Source organism: Periplaneta americana, chromosome 4 (assembly GCF_040183065.1).
Source record: "Periplaneta americana isolate PAMFEO1 chromosome 4, P.americana_PAMFEO1_priV1, whole genome shotgun sequence".
NCBI lineage: Eukaryota > Metazoa > Arthropoda > Insecta > Blattodea > Blattidae > Periplaneta > Periplaneta americana.
In genome coordinates this window covers 142736418-142743736 of record NC_091120.1, presented here as the reverse complement: position 1 = coordinate 142743736, position 7319 = coordinate 142736418, and the positions used below count along the sequence as shown (strand labels likewise).

The window sequence follows — 7319 nt, the reverse complement described above, 5'->3', positions numbered from 1 at the left end:
CAGTGCCCAATTACTTTTTGGTAGATAGTGTATAAAGAATCATATGAGTGATTATTAGTTAAAAATATTGTAAATTGTAGCGCAAGGGACTTCTTATATAAAGCGGTACAATGTTTTATTAAGATATTAATAAAATATAAACCACTTATCATCGAGGGATGAAGTTTTATACATGTATTGTTATTAATCAGATAGAGCTGTGATCAAAGTTTTGTGAGTTTAGGTTTAAAAACATGGAAGTTAGTAATTTAAGTATAGTTTCCCCTTAAATGATTTGAATATACCCGTTCAAAGTAAATATTTATTTATTTATTTATTTATTTATTTATTTATTTATTTATTTATTTATTTATTTATTTATTTATTTATTTATTTATTTATTTATTTATTTATTTATTTATTTATCTATTTATTTATCTTTTCTTTATTGACTCAATCACTCATTCATTCATTTATATATTTATTTATTTACTTATCTATTTATATTTATTTAATCTGACAGGCTTATGACCATAGAGTCTTCTTTTCCATCCTATCAGATAAAAACATACAAATACAGAATGGAGAAAAAAATAAGGTAACCGAAGCAGTGTCACTGATTAAGGTATGTTTATCACACAATTACGAATACATTTTCTACATACTTTGCGTCATTGAGAACAAAACATTCCATGCGTTCGATGATAGACACCATATAGGAGCACTTATCAAGGGTTACATTTCCCATCACTCAGTCAATGTTCTCACTCAGTTGTTGTAGAGTTCGTGGTACGGGTGTGAAATATTGTTCCTTCTACAGAAACGCATCGTAATTATATCGTCAGGTCTGGTCATCTAGCAGAAAGAAGGAATGTCAGTAACGTAATCCACGGCGTACCGCTGCCAAGGTGGTCCGCCTTTTCGTCCGGTACCATAACTTCTCAAGTACTGCCCAATCCAAATCCGTTCTGCTGATGTGTACTGCATGGTGATCCGTCAGTCAGCAATCAGCTGTAAACATGCAACATTAAACACGTGAACAAATTTACATAAGACATCAACTTTATGTCATTTCGACTTACCCATAATAAACTGATTTAAATGGTTCCATGTTAGACAGACAGACAGATACTTTATTGCTTGGACATAAATACATTATGCATTAGCAACGTCAATATAAATAAAATCATACAAAATTGTTTGCCAAGTTAAAATATTCGTTAATGCTATACAAACTGTGTTCATATAATTTTCTTTTAATTAACGATTTGAATGAATCGTAATTTAAATTTTTAGTTGAGTTAGGTAAGCTATTATAAAACTTCAGAGACATATAATAAAAACTGTTTTGTGTAGTCTTGTATCTGCATAAATCAAGTCTTATATCGTTACAACTTCTCGTATGGTGTTCGTGAAAATGCAAGTTCAAAGGAAAATTATCAATATTCACTTTGGTATATAACAAACACTGCAATACACATAGTGATGGAAGAGTGAGAATTTTACAGGATTGAAATAATGGTTTACAATGTTCTTTTGGTCCAACACCACAAATAATTCTCACTGCTTTCTTCTGTAATTTAAAAATATTAAAAATGAACTATGGTTCCCCCATAATAAAACATCATATTGAAAATGACTATGAATATATGAAAAATATACTGTTAATAGCACTGTTGTATCCACAGTTTTAGACAAACATCTTAACATAAATATTCCTTTAGATATCTTATCCGAAATCATATTGATATGGCTATCCCAGCCCAGACCACGTTCAATATAAATACCCAAAAATTTGATGTTATTATGAAAAGCATCACTTTTTCTATCTAAGCTAAGTTATTTTGGACTCAATGTATAACACTTAATTTACTGGTTGAACATCTAGTAGGCCTATGTCTTTCCAATGTTAGATTAGAGTCGACCCATATTTTATTTTAAAATGTTGCACATCCTACTTTCTTTGTTATGCTGTTATTGCTTAGTACTTGGCTGGGATCATGTATTTTTTGCCAATTGAAATTCATACATTCAGTCTTATATGCTGTTATGTCTAAGTGGTAAATTGGCAAGTTTAGTTACGATCTGACAATATGTTAACACTAGAAAGATGGAGGGGTTATTTTGACCCCTTTCCATATTTATGGGCCCATTACTCCTATGCTACATGTCATATCATATGACATTTCTTAATTCTACCAAGATATTGTTCACATTAAATCTGGACGTTGAAACTTTTTATTTATTTATTTATTTATTTATTTATTTATTTATTTATTTATTTATTTATTTATTTATTTATTTATTTATTTAATCTGAAAGGATTAAGACCATAAGGCCTTCTCTTCCATCCTACTAAATAGCACATATAAATACAAAAAAGAAATACAAACACTGATGAAAATAATACAAATTAAATTAAAGCCCTATAAAGGGTCAACAGGGTCAAAAGAACACTACAGAGCTCTCATCGAGCTAATAAAAGAAAAGAAAAGAAAAGAAAAGAAAGAAAAACAGAGATAGCAATGATGATAGTGATAACTGATGATGATGATAATAGTAATAATAATAATAATAATAACAATAATAATAATAAATACATTACATATTAATTGTCAACTTTACAACAGCATAGTTACAATATTTACTATATGTCATGGGTTAAACCGAAGTTGCGCAACCTGACAGGTGTTCAACAAGCAATTCCATGAACTAGAATGTGATTCTTTATTTAAATTTTGATCTTGTCCGACAGTCTCTGACATGGTCAGGGAGAGAATTCCAGAGGCGTAGAATCGATATGCTGAAAGATGATGAGTAGAAGGATGTTCTGTGCAGAGGAATAGAGAGAAGAAGGTACATGTTCCGGGTTCGAGGTAGTGAAAGGTAAACAAAACGAGATGCTAGGTAAGAGGGTGTTATAGAAGTGGAAATATTAGAAGGAATACCTAGAAAGACTGAGGGATCAAATTGATACCCGTCGATATTATCAGTATGTATGTAAAGTTAGCAGCCCGAAGACTGGTCTGAACCTCAAAAGTGACACCAATAAGGCATCACTCATGAGGCAACTAAGCCAGGAGATATTGGGTAGAGTGCCCCGTTCCTTTCCCCTTCTATTGCATACATCGCTGACTAGATATAGGCCTATAATACACTAATCAGACTTGAGATGTAATTATTATCAGTAATGAAGTACAATATTATTCAATTAGTGACTAGTTTTGGACTCAATCTTGAACTTTCATAAATAAAATACATACTAAAATGATAAAATTGCTCTGTTTGAGAACAGTGGCGGATTTAGGCCTAAGCAACCTAGGCAGCTGCCTAGGACGGCAATTTCCAGAGTGGCGGCATTTTCTCTCTCTCTCTTTTCTTTTTTTTTTTTTCCATTTTTATTTTACAGTGAAATTTATTTTTAAAACACTTGTTAGTAAATATTTTCTGAAGTTAGTTCTTGAATACCTTGTGGAAGTCGAATATTGTTTCGCATTGTCGCGATCGCGGAGAGAGCAAGTGGAAAGTGTGCAGCTGCATAATTATATTGTAATGCCGGTATCACGTTATTATGCTATGAAACTGCTTAAATGTAATCCTAGTATAAAGAAGAATGCATTGTTGAAAATCAAATAGGATGTGTTTATTAATTTATCGTTATGAATAGTAACTACAACTCTCAGTTACATTTCCAGTATAATAGGTATAGTCCCTATCGTCAACAATACTATTTAATCACTTTCCACCGTGCCCCGCTTAGAGGGATCGAGAAATAAATGCACACCACTTAAAGTCAGATACACAGGGTAGAAGCGAAGTAGTCCTGCAGATTGAAAGAGAGATAGGGTACACTTAAATGAATAAAAAACCTATATTACATGTTGTGATTAAATGCACGGCTAATTAGAAAATTAAGTTGGAAGTTCCAGCAGTTTGGCAACATCGCCGCTAACAGTCTGCTTTAGTAACGCAATACAGATATAAGAGATCAATGAACTCAGCGTACCTGAACTGCCTCGCGGCTCCTTCTCTAGCTACAACGTTGCGATGTGGTTAAATTGTTCAGTAACTTGAAATTAGTGGTTTCAATTTACACGAAAACCGCACGTTATTGAAATACGACAGAAGGATAAATGATTCTTTATTAGATTCTCTATCGATATAGACAAAAATCACAATCCAACTCGCAATACTTACCGAATAAGAGGGTATTAAAAATTTGAAAAAAAAAAAATAATAATTTTTTGTGAGAAAACTATGAACTTCCCACCAGCTATTCGTAATAAAAATCTGCAGGATTATTTCACTTCTACTCTGTATAATGGGTACGATTCAAATGGCATCTGTGGAAAAACGTCGCAATTAAACTGTGATCTTGAGTTTGCTGTTCTTGAGGGAAGAACGAGAGTTATAAAAGTTTATGTCCCAGAAAATGTTAATGAAATGACAGGAAATGCAAAAATAATCAATTCCTTCGTTATAGTTCCAATGGCAGACGGTCCATTCTTTGACTTTCAGCATACAGCTTTCAGCATACATCTTGTAGGCCTACTGCAGATAAGTAAATAATACATAGGGCTATGGAAGTTATAAAACAAGGACTTCCATTTATTTTTGTAAAACATTTCATTACAAAGTGAACATTATGAGCAGGGAAAGGATTTATATGTAAATACATATTTACTTATAAAGCTAATATAATTTATATTTTGCATTATCTTTATGTTTCACAATGTGTAGGGTTGAAAAATCCTACTTTTATTTTCCATATTTTTCCATATTTTAGAGTTTAGTACATATTTTCGTTAATTTCCATATATTTTCCATATTTCATATAAAACAGTCCATATTATATTAGGTTTAACAATAAAACAAAACAAAATTCCATTAACTTTTAAAAATACATTTCAACAATAGAGATTTAAACACATGTTCAGTAATCCCTTTAACATCAGAGTTATTTGAAAATTAGCAGTCCTATCAACAATGGGAAAGTAAGTTACAAAACTGTATTAATTTAATTTAAAATTTTTAACAGACTTCAGTTGTGCAGCTCAACAGTTAAATGCCAGTCAGAGTACACATAGGTTCAGTTTTGTAAATCATACTATAAAGACGGTAAATATGCCAAAAGTACGTCATTCAGTCAATTTAAAATCAAAACTAACAAGTTACATTTCAGAATTTAAAGAAGATGGTTTATCAACTGACAATAAAATATTATTTTGTAATTTGTGTCAGTGTGCAGTATCATCTACACAAAAGTTCCTGGTGCAACAACACATTACAACTAGTAAACATCAGGCCAACAAACAACTAAATTCCAAGCAGAGACAATTGTTTTTAACACAACCAACAACATCGAATGTAAGATCTGAGTTTAACATCGACCTGTGCCGTTCTCTCATCTCTGCTGATATTCCTCTCTACAAACTAAAGAATAAGGTCTTCAGGGAATTCCTTGAAAAATATACTCAACATACAATCCCGGATGAGTCAATACTTAGGAAGACGTATGCTCCATCCATCTACGATGAGACAATACAGAAGATAAGAGATGAAATTAAAGTTAGTTCAATTTGGGTTTCCATTGATGAGACTCCCGACAAAGAAGGTAGACTTGTTGGTAATGTAGTTATCGGTTTGTTAAGTGAACAATATTCTGAACGAATTCTTTTACATTGTGATGTTCTAGAAAAGTGCAATAACAAAACTATAGTTAAACTGTTCAACGAAGCTATGGGTATCCTGTGGCCAAAGGGTATTATGTACGATAATGTGTTATTCTTTATTAGCGATGCTGCCCCTTATATGGTCAAAGCTGGACAAGCATTATCTGTTGTATATCCTAAATTGACTCATTTTACTTGTGTGGCGCATGCATTTCATCGTGTGGCAGAAGTGGTCAGAGACAATTTCCCTAAAGTAGATTTGTTGATTTCATCAGTGAAAAAAGTATTTCTCAAAGCTCCCAGTAGAGTTAACGTGTTGAAAGAAATGTACCCTGAAATTCCATTGCCACCAAAGCCAATTTTAACTAGATGGGGTACATGGCTAGAAGCAGTTGAATATTATGCCGAACATATAGACTCTATTAACAATGTTCTCCTTGCATTGGACTCTGAAGATGCAGTCTCAATTGATACTGCGAAAACAGTTACCTGTGACATAAGTGTGAAGAATGACTTAGCTCACATTCAGCATACATTTTCATGCATCATAAAAACGCTCAAAAGTCTCCAAAATAGGCACCTTTCACTATCTGAAAGTTTTGAAATTATAAATAGTACTGTGGAACAACTGAATCGTGGTAGAGGTAAAGTTGCAGATGCAGTAAGAGCTAAGGTGGACACTGTACTTTCAAAAAACCCTGGATATGAAGAACTACAAAAGGTTGTTGCTGTGATGAGTGGTGAATCAACAGTGAAGATTAACTTGGACTTATCCCCAGCAGACATTGTGAAATTGAATTATGTACCAGTTACTTCTTGTGACGTCGAACGCTCTTTTAGTCAGTATAAATCTATCCTCAGAGACAATAGAAGAAGATTCACTTTTCAGCACTTGAAAGAAATGTTTGTAACCTATTGTTATGGTAACAGACAATAAAAATTGTGTTTTGTTGAAACTACATTGGAAGATAAGGTACGTCCATTATATTTTTTGTTTAGTTTGATTAAAATGTACCAATATTTAACGTACATAGTCATTTTTTTATAATTTTAAGTCCATATTTAATTCCATATTTTGGTAAAAATCCATATTTAATTCCATATTTTGGTAAAAATAACTACATATATATTTACATATTTCATATATTTTTAGTCCATATAAATCCGTTCCCTGATTATGAGAAATGGAAGGTAATTCAAAGCTACAGATGGCTTAGAAATACATTGTAAAGAAACAGAGCAGGAAATTTATTCTAGAGGCAAAGAAGGCTGATTAAAGATCAGTGTTACCTTTGCAATAGTTGGAAACAAAATAGGCCTAAGCCTAAATGCTGGTTTTACTGTGTTTTCGTACTACAGCCATAACAGCTTCTCTTAATAATTATTATTTATAGATTGTTGCATGGTAGTAGAAAGAAGGAAACAGGCAAAATTGAAATTCTTACAGGATCCAGTTGAGGAGAAGAGAGATAATTATTTCAATGAAAGACGGGAAGCAAGTCGTATACTTAGGAATAAAAAGAGAGGTTACTTGAAGGAAAAACTGAATGAGGTAGAAACAAATAGTAAGAATAAAAACATTCGAGATTTATATAAGGGTATAAAGGAATTTAAGAACGGATATCAGCCAAGGGTAAACGTGATCAAGGATGAGAATGGTGACTTGCT

At 32.3% G+C, this 7319-nt stretch overlaps 1 long non-coding RNA gene across 1 annotated transcript in view; it reads right to left on the bottom strand.

Annotated features, from left to right (window-relative positions):
• Positions 1 to 592: 592 nt before the first annotated feature.
• The window catches only part of LOC138698240 (uncharacterized), a 57203-nt gene continuing 50476 nt past the window's right edge, over positions 593 to 7319 (bottom strand). The window contains exon 2 of the long non-coding RNA XR_011331786.1: positions 593 to 990. This is a non-coding gene — a long non-coding RNA (uncharacterized lncRNA). The remainder of the gene's footprint in view (positions 991 to 7319) is intronic.